Source organism: Eufriesea mexicana, unplaced genomic scaffold (assembly GCF_001483705.2).
Source record: "Eufriesea mexicana isolate 0111107269 unplaced genomic scaffold, ASM148370v2 scaffold752, whole genome shotgun sequence".
Classification (NCBI taxonomy): Eukaryota; Metazoa; Arthropoda; class Insecta; order Hymenoptera; family Apidae; genus Eufriesea; species Eufriesea mexicana.
In genome coordinates, this window is record NW_016908891.1 from 338,309 (window position 1) to 356,195 (window position 17,887).

At 42.5% G+C, this 17,887-nt stretch overlaps 1 protein-coding gene across 5 annotated transcripts in view; it reads right to left on the reverse strand.

Annotated features, from left to right (window-relative positions):
• siz (Brefeldin-resistant Arf-GEF family protein schizo) overlaps positions 1 to 17,887 on the reverse strand; it is a 125,190-nt gene that overhangs the window by 26,700 nt on the left and 80,603 nt on the right. The window contains exon 1 of one of the 5 annotated variants that reach the window (XM_017898825.1): positions 14,156 to 14,221. The exons of 3 other annotated variants lie outside the window; for them this stretch is intronic. The gene's annotated coding sequence lies outside the window, so the exon portion shown is untranslated. Of the gene's footprint in view, positions 1 to 14,155; positions 14,228 to 17,887 lie in introns of those variants that run through there. One more of the 5 variants, XM_017898822.1, reaches the window with a different exon arrangement.

Consider the following 17,887-nt stretch of genomic DNA (forward strand, 5'->3'; position numbering starts at 1 on the left):
CTTATTTATTTATATATGATGTTGCTTATATAGATTTATTAAATATATTTATGATCATATTACAATATAATAAATAAATTTATAATTTGATATATTTCTATATTCCTATAATTTTATGTATTTATTACCTGATGTTATTCATATATGTATTTATTATAGTATACTATTTATATATATATATATATTTATTATATTATATTAATTATACACGTATTTAGAATTTGATATTCTTATAATTTTATTCGAATAATGAGCGCACGATGGTTAATTTATTTACTTTAATTTTTCGATCATGCGAGCCGTGAAAAATTAATCGTATTAATCTTACGAGATCGAGCTTTGTAAATTAATTTTTCTTTTCTTCTTCTCGTTACTTTTGAATTATTGTATAATAAAAATTGGAAGTATTCTGAGATATGTACTCGAGTATACTTAGCCAAGTTTAATCCTCGTATTCCTATTTTGAGTTTAGGTTAATACTAATCAGAGTTGCTATAAGATACGGTATATTAAATTTGATCCAAATCGTAAATCTGCATTTTGAGCACAATTTCCAGTTATTTAACAAGTCGAATTCAAGTCGTGTATGCTTCGATGTGCTGTTTGAGAAGCAATCTGAATGCTCAAAATAAGTTTGATCGAGAAATACGCATGATCGATTAAACACCTAATCAAAGTACATCTCCTAGGTATTCGAGTGAGAAATACGATCAGAAATATCACTAGACGATCTCACAAAACTCACTATGTCACCGTTGCTCAAAACAAATCTCTTTTATCCCAACACTTTAACACTTTCACGCGACAAATTGCAAATTCGAGTTTCAATTTCGACAGCAAAAATTTCATTAGCAATTCAATATCCGTACACGAAGATATTACGTAGGTACGATACAACGATACGTGTATCTCGCGTCTGGTTCCGTCGCGTCGTCGAGAAAAGTCACCAGAAAGCGTCGGCTAGTGAATTTATCAATGGCGCGGGACTATCCGAGCGGGAATACTTTCGAGAGACGGTAGTCGAGCGTCGACTGGTCGGTCGCAACTGAACTGTGGATAGAAAAATGATGGTGTTCCAGTAACCGGCGTTGCACTTTCACGCATGTTAATGCGCCGCGATAAGGACATTTCGCGGTCTGCGCGTAAGGGCGCAGTCTGGCCGGCGAGAAATTCCCTATACCGCTGCGCGCTCGCCGGGACCCATCTGCGTCTCGTTTTCTCGCTTTCGAGCACGCTTTCCGTTATCGAACGTGGAGCATCGAGGATTTCGCCACGAATTTACGTTTCGTCATCGCCAGCGACGCGATTTCGCAGCTACCGGCTAATCCGCACACAGAGATACTATCGAGCAGAGTAACGATGATTTTATTGCTTCCTCGCAACAGCTAGGTATTCTTCTAATCTGGCTTACAAAAATCTATCTCTTTTTTTAAAAACAGCATTTATCTAAGGCTACAGAATTTCCACAATTTTCAATAATTTTGTAAAAAGGAAAGAAATGGAAATATTCTTTCAATATAAATAAATCTGAGTGCGACAACCGATCATCGAAATGTATTATGATTTCCTTAGAAAAAAATTAAAATAATCAAAATAATCGAAAAACTGGTTACGAGAAAGTTCCAATTATTCTATATCCCTAGGCACGAAATTAATTACTTCATTCGTACGATATTAAACTTAAACTCTTATTAAAAATGTTCAAAGTATACTATATACTATACCCTGTGAGTAGCCAGCAGATTGGAAAGAATTAAACAATGTTTTAAAATACCATCTCACCGTGAAAACTTCGAAAAATGGAGCTTCAATGTGCAATTAAAATTACTAGAAAACTCCCGTTTTAATTACACGTAGTCTTCAGTCTTCGTTCATTTCAAAAAGTTTCCGCGCTTTCAATTTTCCTCGTTCCAGTTTTCGTCGTGGTGCGCTTTCACGGCGAACTTTGCACTGATCTTATTCCCGACGTCGATAAGACCCAACTCTCCCAATGTAACTATATTACAGAGACGGTGTGCACGAGACGCCCGATGCAGATCCACGCGTGGATCTTCGATATGCCCGTGGCAAAAGTAAAAGTCAGCCATCAGGGAGAAAGCTTAGGTTGTCTTCGGTACGTGTGGCCTAGACATCATAGTCGAGAGAGACTGCTGCCGGTTTACCAAAGGTTAACCCATTTCGAGTTACACCTCCGGCGATGTGACGCTTATTCGAAACGTAATTAGGCCGTGCAGATATTCAAGAAATGAATTTGCGTGGTGCAGAGGATACGAGGAATTTTTAATATTGTAGCTCCGTCACGAAACGAGCGAAAAAATTTAAGAGTTCTAGGTAATTTTTCGGGTCTAGGGATTTTTTTTAGATCTAGGGATTTCCGGGGGTTTGACATAATCTAGGGGGAAACGATGGTTGCACTGTGTGTAAATATATAAATATGTCGGAAAAGAGAGTTCGTAGAACGTATATGCTCGAAGATAGAAATTTAGGGACAAAATTAAATTAAGGTGATCTGGGGGAAAGATTTTTGCATTGTGCAAATATTTAGGGGAAAAGGAGTGCGCCTGGAAATAGTTTATTTTGGAGATATTGCGGTGACACAGGGAGAAACTGATTACGAATTAACGAGGAACAATTCGTGTAAATATCTAGGGAAAAAGAAAAGAACGTACGAAGGTATTTATTTTGAAACGACATCTAGGGACAAATTGAGACGAGAGATCAGATATTTAGAAGAAGTTTAGAGGAAGTTCCAAACTCGAACGGTTATTCGTTCCGTATTCGTTCCCACGTCTCGTTGACCCTAGGGACGAATTTGCTACTAGATTCATTTGCACCGTGTTTCAATTGCTATCCACCGAACTCTAGGGAGTAATTCGTCCCTGAATAAACATACCCTCATTTACGCCTAAACCATAACTACCAAAATCTCTGTAACAACACTTCATGAATCTAAATACAAACCCAGGGGGATATTGGATTTCCTGTTGAACACCGAAATCCTTGGGATAACACTAGGAAAACACAGAACCAACATTCTCTATTCCGGCCAAAATCCCTACAATAAACGCTATTACATCAGCTACTCAAACGTAACAAAAATCTAATTCCCTGTCTCTATTAAAGTCCCTATACCAACGCTTTCGAAACACAGCTGTGAACCAGGAAGAAATTAAATTCCCTATTTCATTGAATAGAACTTCCAAGATTCCAAACTAACTAGACGTATCTATTAAGCAAAGAATTATCGATAAATTCATTTTACTAACCAAGATAGGCGAACAGAAAATTATTTTCGTTCTGTCGTTATACTGCTCTATGCTTTTTGTCAAAAAGTACCGGAAAATTCGACGAGAAGGTTCGCGATTGTCCACACTGCCACTCGAAACGATCGTAAGAAGCCCAGAGAGACGGCACAGAAGGCACAGATTAATCGTTCTGGGTATTCAATAACGCGTTCTCTTTCAACGCAATGTCCTGAATCATCATGTAGTCACGAGTGCACCGACAGTTCCCATCGAGATATTTCGTCGGTCATCCCGATTAACCTTCTCGGCGTCGCGATCGTGCGCACGGATTCGCACCGCGGATACTTCATATAGTATGCCGATGGAATCAGCATTAATTTCATTGGTATTGCTATTTCCCCATTAGCATCGGGCATATATTAACGCAAATGTAATCCCGTAACCGCCAACAGGCATTTCGCGGCATAATTCGCTTCCCTTCGTCTGAATAGCACCGGTAACATCGTTTTCCCTAGAATTCCCTGGACGAGTTAGACTGGAAACCCCATCGCACCGATAAGTTTGCTGAATAGTCCAACTCAAAGACGCCACATGGGCACCTTAATTCCACGAAATCCACGCTAACGAAGATGACAGTAAATTCCCTAGACCTCGCAGTACTAGGCTTATATATAGGCAACTTAGTTTCTTTTTTATATATGAATTAATTTGTGAAAACTGAGGTAATCTGCACATTATCTCTACTGAATGGTGATTATGCGAGGTGGAGAAAATTAAAAAGATTTGGATAGGTTACTGAGTATAGACCATAGTGTGCAAGAAAGTGCAAGGTACAATTGAACCCAATATTTTTGCAAAATATACAACCTGAAATATGTCATATTTCAATTAACCCTTCATTTCCTTCAACTGCAGCCTTACGATGCTTACAACGAACTCGTCCAGTCCATTCCTTCTCGCTAAATCATCAATTCAGTCCAAATAAAATTTTCCCCGAGCAAAAGAATCGATTGACGAAACGCCTAAACCAGAGTACCTCGAAGAAGATCATTAATAATTTTCTAGCAGCTGACCAAGTTCCTTACGTCGCGGCAAATCCGAAGTTCAGTTCGGATTGATTCACGACCCGGCTGTTCGCAACCGCGTCCAAAAGCTCTTCCACTTGGGCGAAACCGAATTAGATCCATTAACCAGCAGGAAAGGAATCGGGACTGAGGTGAACGAGTTCTCGGTTTCTGCCCGTTCGCGGCGATGAATCGTCGTCGTTCAAGTTCACTTGGACGATACGTCACACTCTAATAAGAAGTCGAAGCCGCCGGTCTGTTCGATGTAGGCTAATAAGAGAGCAGCACGCGATCCAACAGAGCCCAGCGCCACGACGCCCGCCTCTGCCCGGGTTTTTGCTCCTTTTAACCATCGGCTCGATCGTAATGAGCAACGACACCACCCACCATCGGGCTCTCCAACCGGAATACAGGCGTTAGCCCCGGGAACCGCACTGCCAACCTAACGAGTCGCGGTAATGCGATCCGGTGGCGAGAGGATTTCGATTATAATCGCCCTGACGTCTCATCCACCTGGAAAGAAGTGGCCAGAGTGCTTGTTTAAGGGAATTTTAACACCTTTTACGACGCTCCGGTTGCTGGTCATTTATCCCTCCAGTTTGCTGCCAGGAAATCCCCTCTGACGTGGGATTAAGGTCCTTTGGCTTGGAACTTTTATCATCTGCGAGAGACTGCGTGAGAGAATTGTTAGTTAGGCAGGCTTTCAGAGCTTCAGAGAGGTACAGAGTCCACGATCTCAGAGAAATTTTCATTTTCTTCACGGTAAATGACAAGGTCTAGGGACAAGGTCTAAGCAGGATCTAGAGATTTTGGGGAATTTTCTGTTGTTTTTGGTAACTACTCGTTTTGGGTAAACTGGGTTAGGTTTTGTTCAAGGAAGACTTGTAAGTCTTAGACAAGTTCAGAAGATTCTTGAAAAATTTTAATTTTTGTGCAAATACGTGAACAGAGGAGTTTTTTCTCAGGTTATGGGAATTCCCTGTTGTTTGAGTAAACCTAAGTAAGGTTTTTAAATTTTAAACAAGTAGAGAAACTTTTCATTTCTCTATGATTAAATATTCATCTCCGTAGATTAGGTTACTAATTCGCATAACCTAACTTCTGTCACGTTAATGCAAATTTTGCAAATTCCAAACTGGTGAAGAAATGTAATAAAATATTTTTTGGTGAAGCAATCTAATAATTTCTCCATACCTAGATACTTAGAACAAGCTTTTATGCTATCCTAAGAAATCACCTACTGCTTAGGCTACTGACCAAACTCGAGTAACCTAACCTCAAACACGCCCACGCATGGTTCCCAAGTTTCCTGCGACTGAGAGAATTCAAAGGAAATTCCAATTTGCCCATGACTGAAAATTCATCTGCATCTTTCGAATCATCGATGCAATCAGTTCGAGTATCGAAATATTTTAATCGAATCGTCATGAGCAGCGGCGTAATCGGAATAATTCGAGCAACTCTCACGCGTTGCGAGAAGAAAGAACTCGTTCCTCCGCGCAAGTTGCGCAGCCTTGCAACTTCTGCATGCGTTCCCGTTCGACGTGCCAGATACATGAAAAAGCGAGTCGTAGGAAAAGAAAACGGTGAAACGGCTTTTTAACGCTTTTATCAGCGTCCTAACCTCTGTAAACAACGAATGTCCATCAGGAACAACGAGGAACGCTGATGGAGGACGAAGTGCCTAAAAAGGAATACCTAATTGCGCCTGATACCTACGAAGATACCAGCCCTGACGTCTCAGGGACGAAGTTTCGCGATTCGAAGAGACAAATATGGAGGCACGAAGATCATTTTACGCTGGCTTAGCGTTCTAGCTTGATCAAGATGAACTTGAGCCAGAGTAACGTGATCTTCGACCATGATCTCTACTTATTAACCCTTGCAGGCTCCATTCCTGGGTCTAAACTGAATGTAGATTGAGTCTAGATCCACGTCTACGGAAACATTATGCGATTTTTTGGTTTTTGATCATTGTTTCAAAGAGATGGACTACCTCTGCAGAGCCTCCGGAAGTTGGTAAACTTCAAGAATTTTTTCGTGAGTTATTACCGAGAGAAAAATTCCGGTATTTTTTCTCCAAATTGGTGCATCTCTGAGGTTCATCGCTGAATTTTTTCAATGAAAAATATCGTAAAATGGCGGAGATATGCAATATTTCCGAACCCCTGGTTTTCCAGCTGACTGCTATTGTCTAAGAAGAATTGAAACATCGAAAGTACATAATATTTTTCATTTCTAAACTAGAAGATTTTAATCAAAATATATAACAGAATTTCTGAGAAATATTATTATTCACAGAAACGATAATTTTAATAAAAAAATAGAATTTTTTCAATAAAAGAACTCATCTTCAAATATTTACAAAAATATCGTTAAAAAATATGTGAGATATGAAAAGAAAACTTATGGTACATTTTAAAATATTCTATACAAAATATCCCTGTAAAGTTTGAAGTAAATTTGACGATCCTGAAATTTCCTGTCAATCAGCAAAAAAATATAATTTCCAGAAAAAAAGTCAATTTCATTCTTTTCTATAGATAAAATATTCTCAAATTTTAAATTTAATCAGCTGATATAACATATGAGACATAACATTCTACGTATTTCAAAGTACAAAAAAAATCCCCCCTCCCCCCAAAATTAATTTTTTAAACCCTGTATCTGAAGTCAGCAATTATACCATACAAAATGTATAGCAGATTTAATTGCAATTATAAATGTGAAATTATTTCTAGTGACAATGATGCAAAAGTTGCAGTGCAATACATCGTGCACCGTACTGTACCTAACAATCATCGAGGAGAAAGACTTTTCATTATTTCCGACACACTTTTCTTCGACCTAGTATGTAAACAGTGTTGCTAACTATTTGCCATTGAAATCAATCGAATTGACGTAATTTTGCTTTTTACTAAGTTAATTATGAGAGGAATGGAGATCGAACAGCCATAGAATTTCGCGAACACAATGGCGGCGTGTAACAGATTCAATAGGAAGGATTCCGCGTTCGCACGCGTTAATCACCGAATGCCATTTCTCTGTGCCATTTTGACATCCCCGTCGGGCTAAACCTGTCTTTTCCACCAGTTTTCCACCAGCCACGGCTTGCGAAAGTCCGTGTGAGTCATCGACTCATTTGTCTAAACGCTTCTGCAATTCAGCTTTGAAATCCTACCTCGCGTTATTTACCACGCGGTTCGCCATTTTCCGGATGACATAATTTTTTTCCCCGGAGCTTACGTCTTCAACGCCCAATCCCATTTCCTGCCACTCTATCACGAATTTTCGAGTTTTCCTCCGATTTCCAACGAGTTGCTATACTGCGTAATAATTTATCTCGAAGAACTACAATTTTTTTAACTTTAAATAATTTTATAAATAATCTATCACGATGTGACGTCAATTTCTAATTTTCCTATTTCCCATTTTCTCCTATTTTTATGTTACTTTTTCGAGAATACGTATGACATCATTTTTTAATTAAAAAAAATTTTTCATTTATTATTATTATTGTTATTATTATTATTATATTCTATTCTAAATAAATTGGAAAAATTTTATTTTATTTTCCTAATTTTATATTATTCTTTTCAAGTGCATAACAAGTAATTTAGATGAAAAAAAGAGATTAATTTAGGTAGATTGGTTTCTTGACGAGGGAAGGATAATTAGAATTTTTATGGAGGATTTCATAGGCAAATTAGAGCGGCGGGAAGTATCGGAGATAAACGGCAGCACGCAAGAGCGTTTAGAACGAAAGCAACGAAGTCGATTGTTGCATTGTGGCCGAGGCTGTTCTCAAGGAAAAACGAGCAGATCGCGTCATCGATGCTCGCCGCACAATCGTATGCGCAATTTCTCAGTAGCAATTTCTTAGTACCGGTTCATCCACAAACGGTGCGCCATTTTGTTCTTCGAAATCCGAAAATATCCTACGACTGTCACAATTTTTCAGGTTCACTTTTAAAGTCTCTTTGGGAGGGGAGGATGTTCAGATTCTGAGATCCGATCGAAACCTAACCTCAATTTTTTGGCGTTAATCGATATGGAATTTAAACCTAACCTCAACGTGGTACAATTTAATTCCAAGTCCATGTATATCAATTCTAACCCCAATTTTGTAATTTCTAACGTACGGTTTATAATCTGAGCCAAATGTAACAAAAATTTTGCAGCGTCAATTAAAAAGCAGAAATACCCAATCTAAACCTAACCTAGATTTCGTAGATGTTAATTCGAAGCCTAACTAAATCGTAATCGCAATTTTTTAGTGTGTAATTTATGAAGTTAACCTCAATTTTGTAGTAACTAATTAGAAGCCCAATCTCAGCTCTAAACCTAACCTCAACTTCGCGTAGTTAATTTCGAAGTTCAATCTGCTGAATTCTGATTTCAATTTTGCAGCGTGTAATTTACGATCTATATATTTCATTCAAACCTAACTGCAATTTCGTAATGTTAATTAGGAAACATCTAATTTAGACCTAACCTCAACCACGTGAAATTTAATTCAAAGCCCAACTGACAATTTTAACCTCGATTTTGTAACAAATGATTCGTGGCTTATATATCTAGACCAAACCTAACCTCAATTTTATCAATTTACTACATCAGTATGAAAAATTCCGAATTGAATGGCGGTATTAAAATAACGCAACCTCAAATTTATTTTATTGTTCGAAATTATAAATTTAGAACAATAGTGACGATAAACTGAACGATAAAGATACGAGATTATTATAGATTATAATTAATCTGATAATCAGCTTTCTGGGGATCCTCTGTGGTGGGGGCGTGGCCACAAGGGACGGTAGGAAAAGGAAGGGATGGCATTCCCTCCCGGGACTGATAGTGGACTCATCAGTAAGACTTTTTCCTAGCAGGCCCTACCTCAGACTTAGATACTATTGAAAGACGAGATGTTACATATATAGGATTTGGAGGTTCTCCGAGGTCTTGCGAGAAAATCCTCGAAGTTGGAATCCATCTAGTGGCAATGGTGGGAATGATGATGGCTACAGCTTTAACACCAGGTTTACGGACGCTATCTGTATACCTATTTCTAAGGACACCAGTCAAATTGACAGGTAAAGGAAACCATGTGCCTTTTTTTTAACGATAAGTTTAATTTAAAAACAATTATCTATTATATTAACAGTCTTAATAGCAGTTAACTAAATCTGTTACCATCGTATAATTGGAGCAACCCTTCTGTCAAATTGACGGGGTCCGTAAATCTAGTGTTAAAGCAGACAAATGATAAAATGACGAATTTGCCACAGTTATGTCACTCGAAAATGAATTTATTATCGGGTCGAACGTATTGGTTTCATAAAGGAATCATTTTCGTTTCGCTTTTTAATTCGCTATTCATGAGTTATGGCCGGCGATACACGATTACACGGCATTTGAATTTCTCACGATGACAAAGCTGGCTTATCTAAAGTAATATTTTCCTTCTACGTAGCTTTAATTCTCCAAACGATAAACTAAAGCAATTGCACAACGTGCCTGTAAATAAGCTACTTCGGTCGTACCATAATCCTTCCGGCGATAAATCTACCACGGTAAATCCGGCAGAACTCCTCGCTTGCTTCCGTTTAAAATCCCCATCGATTGAACCTTCCTCCGAATTAATTAAAATCGAATCCACTCTCCTTTCGTTAATTAAAATATCGTTCCATCTTCTTCGCCTGGGGACTATTAACGTGTCACCTTCTCCACGATCATTCCATCATTCGAATATTACAGTGACATGCCGTATTCTTTAATTAATTAATGAAAAATTAATGAAGAAACTTTTTGGGAGAATATGTGGGCGGAATCACAAAGAGATGAGCAAAATTGACGAATCGGTATGAAATCGGCGGAATAAATGAGTCGTCGGGTTGGCAGAATTGACGAATCGTCGAACGAAAATCGAAGTGAAATCGAAAAAATCGACAAATCGGCGTGCGAAAATCGGTATGAAATCGAAACAATCGACGAATTCTCGAGGAAAAATTGGTATGAAATTGAAAACATCGACGAATCGTGCAAAAATCGGTATGAAATCGAAAAAATCGGCGAGTCACTGAGTGAAAATCGCAATGAAATCGAAACAATCGACGAATTCTCGAGGAAAAATTGGTATGAAATTGAAAACATCGACGAATCGTGCAAAAATCGGTATGAAATCGAAAAAATCGGCGAGTCACTGAGTGAAAATCGTAATGAAATCGAAACAATCGAAGAATCCTCGAGTAAAAATTGGTATGAAATTAAAAAGATCGGTGAATCGTGGTGTAAAAATCGGTATGAGATGGAAGAAATGGACGAATCGTGGTGTGAAAGGTGAAACGGAATCGGCAAAATGACCGAATCGTCGACTTTCACTGCGTCATCGATCGTCGGCTAGCCTGTCGAGCGAATTTCATCGGAGAGAGACGAGCCTGACACGAATCGGGTCGCATCGACACCTATTTCATGAACGGTACTGTACACCGAGTGCGCGTTAACGGTACCAGCAATGCTATCCACACCACTACGCTCTCTTCGTTTGCCCGCCACGTGTTCGATGCGTGTGTAGACCGCCTGTTAACATAGTTATCGCATTCGGTTATCGATAATGCTTCGTCGGTGTCGTCGCTGTTGTCTATGCTGTTGTCTCTTGTCTCTTGTCTACGACAGACAGCTGGACAACCATGTTGAAAAAACGAACACGTTTCGCGTATTCCAGAGAATTCCGATGCGAGTGGAAAGAACGATAGCGATCCAGGTCGACAGCTTTTGCGGTTTTCCAATTGCCAATTTTAAAGATTCCACACTTCAAGTCACGAGTTTGGAAGTTTGGAAAATTCTGAAACCGTTACGTTTGGAATTTGATGGCTTGAAGCGAAGAAAAGTTGGAAATTTGGAAATTTGCAAATTAAAATTGAAACTTACGAATTTCAGTGTTGCAGAATTTACGATTTTTAAAAACTTTAATATTTGGAATTTTTTAAATCGGAACTCTCGTATTTGAGGTCTTTAGAATTTGGAATTCGAGAATATGGAAATTAAAAATTCTAGAAATCGGAACAGCGAGTTCGAAAAATTTGATAAATTTGTAATTAGGAAATTAATAATTGTGGTATTGGAAATTTCAGATTGGTGATGGTGGAATTAGTTATTTTAAAATTTGGTACCTGGGAATTCGATGTTCCAGAAATTTCAAAGAGACTGCACAGCTGGTACTGGATTAAACATCGCGATACAATTTTTCGACCCGGTTCATACGACATTGAACGAGTTACATCATCCAGGGAACTGTTTTGCAATTCAACTCGATGCAATTTAACAACAGCACAAGCACATTTATATTGCAAAAGAAACAGGTCAATGAATGTAGAACAGATTGTAACTTGCAGATTTCAGCAAGTCCGCAACGGTTCGCCAGGAGAACGTATCTCTGACGAGACGATTAATCAAAGCAACTACGTTTCCAAATTTTTCCAAAAAGAGAAAAGGAAAAAATACAAAAAAATTAATTAGACGAAATTTCCAAATTAAAAAAGAAAAATTCTACTCACACTAACACATTTTTCCCATCCAATGACATTTGAGATTAAAAAAAACTCCACTTCCCAATAAATAAAAAAATGAAGAAAATATAAATAAATAAATTAGAAAAAATTTCCAAATCAAAAAAGAAAAATTCTACTGGCACTATCAAATTTTTCCATCCTACGATATTTGACATTTAAAAAAATATCCACTTCCCAAAACAAAAAAAAAAAATAAGGAAAATATAAATAAATAAATTAGAAAAAATTTCCAAATTAAAAAAGAAAAATTCCGCTTGCACCATCACATTTTTCTCATCCAATCATTTGATATAAACGGAAAAAAGAACTCCGTTTCCCAATGAACAAAATAATAAAGAAAATATAAATAAACAAAATAAAAAATTTCCAAATTAAAAAAGAAAAACCCCATTTCCCAATAAACAAAAAAAAAAATAAAAAAAAATAAAGAAAATATAAATAATAAAAAAAAAAAATCCTGATCGCATAGAACTCGTATATCACCTATCCAATGACACTCCGGTACCCATAAATCCATCGATCGCCGCCGAGTGATCTATTCCCGATCAAAGGCAGACCAGAAACAGGAATTCATTCGCGACGACTGATTAAGGTTAATGGAAAAAAATGTCCGGTCGCTTTCTAATCCTAAAATACAACGGCCGGTTGAAAAACAGGAACGGCCGACGGATTATCAAGTGTGAAACGCTCGCAACTTCTATTAACTCGCCTGTTGGAAGAACAAGTTCGACTCTCGCCGTTTCCACGTTTCACGCCGGATCCCGCGAGCCTAATTCCCTATGAACGCCGGAAATAATCCGGGACCACCGTCGGGAACGCGTTCCAGAAGGCGAGCAAGGAATGAAAAAATGAGAAGAATGATAAATTTCGTACGTGACACGATTACGAGAACGAGATTTTCGAACAACTAACGGGCCTTCATTTCCATTGATCGCGCAGCTCGCATTTTTACAACCGCATTAAGGTTAATTAGAAAGCGTGATTTTCATACGGCTCGTGCGAGGATCGGCTCTTATCTGTGCAGCTTGTTCTCCACGGCTCCTCTTATCGGCCTTACCTCGCGGTTTTTCCGCCAAATCCGCAGTTTCTTCTATTTTTCTTGCCGCGAGAATGGCGAAACGAGCGAAAATAGTCCCTTTCCCGCCATGTCGTGTTGCAATTAAGCGATAATTAAACGTCTGTGGATGATGACCAAGCGAAATGTCAAACTGACATTTGCGAAACGAAGAAAAAAGGCGACGTTCGACCAGCAACCGTATGTAGAATTGGAGTAGGGGGAACGAGAGAGAGAGAGAGAGAGAGAGAGAGAGAGAGAGGGGGGGGGAGATATGAGAAACAAAAGAATCGTGCAGCGTGAGACCTTCAAACTTCGATCTTGAAGTTTAATTGAATCTTCCCGGGCTATCAATTTGCCCGAGATTTGCCAAAGTTTCGCAACTACAGGCTTGCTCTATCGATCATCCGGTTGCACAGTGAATTAGATTAGTCGGGACGAGTATTATCAAGGCCGCGACGCCATTGTCCAGTGACAAACGAAGGTAAAACATCGATGGAAGCGTAATGGATAGAAGGATAGACGGATTCGCTATCTTTTCATTCGCTAGAATCCGCGCAAGAATTATACGCGATTTCTATTGAAATATCGATTTTATGCATCACGGATCTTGAAAGCTGGCCAAGAATTCCTAGAATTCCCCAAAAATCGCAAATCGAAGAGTCACTAGAGTCGTGAACCTTGCCAAAATTCAGCAGAGATCGCGGCATACCTCGATTTAGCCTACCAGGATCCTTTACCCAACATTTCGTCTGTAAACAATTCCAAGTAAACCGTATCCAAGTTGCGAAATCCCCAAAAGTCCCTAGAACTCCGCTAGTCCTTAAGAATCTGACAAACGGATCTCGGAGACGGATAAAAATGTAAAAATTATACAGGATTCCCATTGAAATATCGATTTGGTCTATCACGAATCCCGAAAGCTGGCCAAGAATTCCCAGAATTCCCCAAAAATCGCAAACCGAAGAGTCACTAGAGTCGTGAACTCTGCCAAAATTCAGCAGAGATCGCGGCATACCTCGATTTAGCCTACCATAATCCTCCACCTGACATTTCGTCTCTAAAGAATTCCGAGTAAATAGTATCCGAATGAAAAAATCCCCAAAAATCCCTAGAACCCCGTTAATCCCTACGGATCTGTCAAATAGAGCTCGGAGGCCGATCAAAGTCACCAGACACTTCGCGCGGCGGACATTTCACCCTAGACGTTTCATCCTATACCTGTTATCTCCAAAAGACCCGCGTCGAGGCGTGAGGCCAGCATAGAACTGTGATACACCACCTGTACACTGGTCATGCACTACACTGAACGGTCGATAGCTGGAAAGAGACACGGTGTCCAGAGGTTCATCTTCTTCCACACGATTTCGCGTCCGCGCTCCAGGCGCATTACGGCCAGCGGCTCGTTAAATAATTAGATTTAGCCGCGGCGGACAGTCTGTAAATTGATGTCACCGCAGCGCCGACAGTCGAAGCCTTATGACGCACGAGCCGCGAATATAATGCGCGTCATTATCTCGGAGTTATGGCCGCCAGGGCCGATAGTCGCGGCCGTCGCCCAAATTCCCCTCATCGATCGCCGCGCTGTCCATTTCCCGCTTCTTCGCCACTTCCGGTACACCTCGCGCTTTTATTTCGACCTCTCACCACTGTCGCCACTCTCTAAGTCCCCATCCTTGGTGCGCGATCGATTCCCGTCGCTGCATTCCGTTTATCGCGCCCTTCCACTCGGTTAATCCAATCCTAGGGACTTTGAGCAACCGGAGGATTATCTGGTGACAATTGATTCCTGATGAGCCTTTTACCTCCACCGGTCTTACCATCGGACAGTTCTCTCTTCGGCTTACTCGTTATTGGTCTTTTCGGTGGCGCTTCGAGAGTCAATCGGTAATCTGTTTATTCGCCACTGCCGCGGACCATTCGATTAGGGGTCTCAGACTCGGACTGGCCAAGTCCACGGGTCGATAATCTCACGCTGTTCCAACTGTTCGGGACTGGTTATCTAATCTGACAGGTTATCAGCGGCAAAACCGTCTTGGACGCGGACTTTTGACTTTGCTTTGAAATTTCACACCGCCGACGAGTTCATGTGCAGGTGTCCGATGGAAACGTTAACCTTGGCTCGTGTTCATTCAAGACTGATCACCTAGCCATCGTTTCGGTCATTAATTTCCCGTTCGCACTCGTACACCGCGATGTGTGCATGCCGGAGAGGTGCGCAGCCTGCGTGCGATCACTTTCTCGAAATGGAGAGCGCGCAGGGAACGACGAGATCGCCGAAAAGTCCGCGACGATTTCACTGAAAAAATTTCCTCCGCTCGCAAGCTGTCCTCCGCGAGTGTTCGCGCACTTGGATTATATAAAAATCGGCACTCTCGGCCGATTCGATAGCTCGCGCACGCGCATCGATCACTGCTACCTTCGCGGCGGAGGCGCTTATCTTCCTTTCGATTTCGGGACGCGGGTCGACGGACGGTGTCGTTCCCGGGTCGCGGCAGCTGGGTCGAGTTTTTCCGGCGATACGCCGCGTACGACTCGTCGCGATTTTCGTAACGCGATCGAGAAGAAACAGAGCCGACGTGAAAGTCTCGGCGAACAACCACGTCCTTCCCTTCTCTCTTCCAGGCGTCCACGTCTCGCTGTCTGTCCTGCTCACTCGGTCCGTTTGACTTTCCACGGGCGTAACGCGAGAGCAAAACGCCTAATAGGCTATCCTTTGAACTTGCAATCGAGCTTTCGCTGCATCTTCGATTTCACCGACCGACCGCGCGTTCCACCGACGCGATTTCGACGCTTTAAAACGGTCGATCGTGCCGCCACTCGCTTTCCATCCGCGAGATTCCGCTCGCGGGTATCGCGGTTCTCGGTCCACGCTCTTTTTTGGGTCGTATTTCGGCCGGGATTTCGGTCACGACGCGATTTCCGAGACTTAAGCCCGTGCTCGAGAGACTGGCGAGCTCGGGCAAGGTTGCCCGCGGATTCTCGGGTATTACGCGGCCAAGTCGATGACGCGAGTACAAGGACGTCGCGATTCCGTGGAATCGAAATCGACGCGAGCAGCAACTCTTTGTTCCTTCTCTTTATTTTCTCCTTCTGTAATTGGAACTGGGTCACTATCGAACGCAGAGGCTCGGAAACGTGGTCGAGGAACAACGGCAATTCCCTTCGTCGGCGGGTCGAACGCGACCGGCAATTCCAAAACAGCCGATCCCCGCGTGCCCGGCAATTCCAACCCGGGGTGACCTCGGCGGGCGGCAATTCCGACCCCGGCGGCCCGCAATTCCGGCCCGCGCTCGGCTCCGACGTGAGTTAATTCCTTCGCGAGCGGATCGCGCGTGTCGCAATTCCAACGGGTCCGTCCGCCGTGCACCGCAATTCCAATGAAAGTTGACCCGAGCACTCCGCGATTCCCGCTACGCGTAACTCCCCGGTGTTCCAATTTTCTCGCCGTCCTTTGGATCCGTTTGCACGATTCCCTCTTATAAAACCACTTCGCTTACGTCACTTGTCTTCGACCCGAGACCGTGCGTTTCTACGGATCCTATGATTTAATTCCACGCACGCGCGCTTGAATTGGAATTGCGACAGACAGCCGCGCGAGACTGTCCGATCGCGACTCGTTTGTCGGATCCCGATCGGCGCGCGGTTTGTACGCGGACACAGCCCGTGGCGAAATCGCGTTTTGTTTATCTAGAAGTTGCGAGGCCTGGCGCCATCGACTAGCGCACGGAGCAACGAGGCACACGCTGTCGCGGTTGTTCGCGGTTTCAGGTTGACTGGCTGGTTCGCTCGCTCGCTCGCCGCGACTCGCTCGGATGTTCGCCGCGAAACCGACGAACGGCTGTACCCCACCTCGATGGACACGACGTGACGTGGGTCTTACCGACCCGCACCGCTCTACCGGCTCTAGCCGTGCATCATCGTGTTTCTTCTTTTTTCGATAGGATATGCGTGCGGTGCGCGAATTTCGGATCGATGAATGATCCCCGATACGATCCACGTTCCGAGATGATGGGCGTGAAGTGCGCGATCCAGTTTCCTTATGGACGAAGCCGACACGCGTCTATGCGTTCCACGACTCGATGAATTTCTATGCTTTCGAATTTCGTGCACCGCGATTCCTACGCTCTTGAATCCTGAGCGACCCATTTCTTACGCCTCGGACACCTGGGCGCCGCAATTCCGGTGCTTCTAAACTTCTAGCGACGCAATTCCCACGGCCTTCGAATTCCGAGCAGCGGGGGATTCCCGCGCGCGGCTTGACTCCGCGCGCCGCAATTCCGGCGACCCGGGCGCGACGCGTCGCAATTCGCGCAATTCCCAGCTCGGCGCACCGCGATTCCAGCTCCGCTCGCCTCGAACCCGAACAATTCCAGCCGCCGCCGCCGCGACCCGTCGCAATTCCAACCCGTCCGCGGGCCACCCGCGGCAATTCCAGCGCCCTTGCGATCGGCTTACGGCAATTCCCGAGCGAATAGGTTCGCGGTGTCGCAATTCCAGCAGAATCGAAGCTCGCGGGCCCGAATTGCAGCGCGATCAACGTCCATCCGTCGGAGTTGCGTCGCGCATGCGCGGAGATCATCAAAGCGGGGACTAATCGAATAACTCATTTCATTATAATAACGGTACCGCCTTGTGTACCGAGAGATTCCGGTAAATTCGTTGCCGGTGCACCGGCGTGGAAATGATCGATGTTCCCCAGGGTTCTCTTGCGAAACGCTCTTTTCCACGCACGATTGTCCGCAACAGTGGTTGAATCGAGATCGAACGAGATGTCCACACAGTGAATTCGAGCGTGAAGCCGCTTAACAATGAGTGAAAGTTCCGACCGGCGAAAGCAAATGGGAAACAAGCGGTGTCGTAGCTGTCTGCACATCGAAATGCCAACGTTTTGCTCTTATCCTCCATCGCGTTTCCCCTATCACGCTCCAACTTCCGTTTAGTACCTCTATG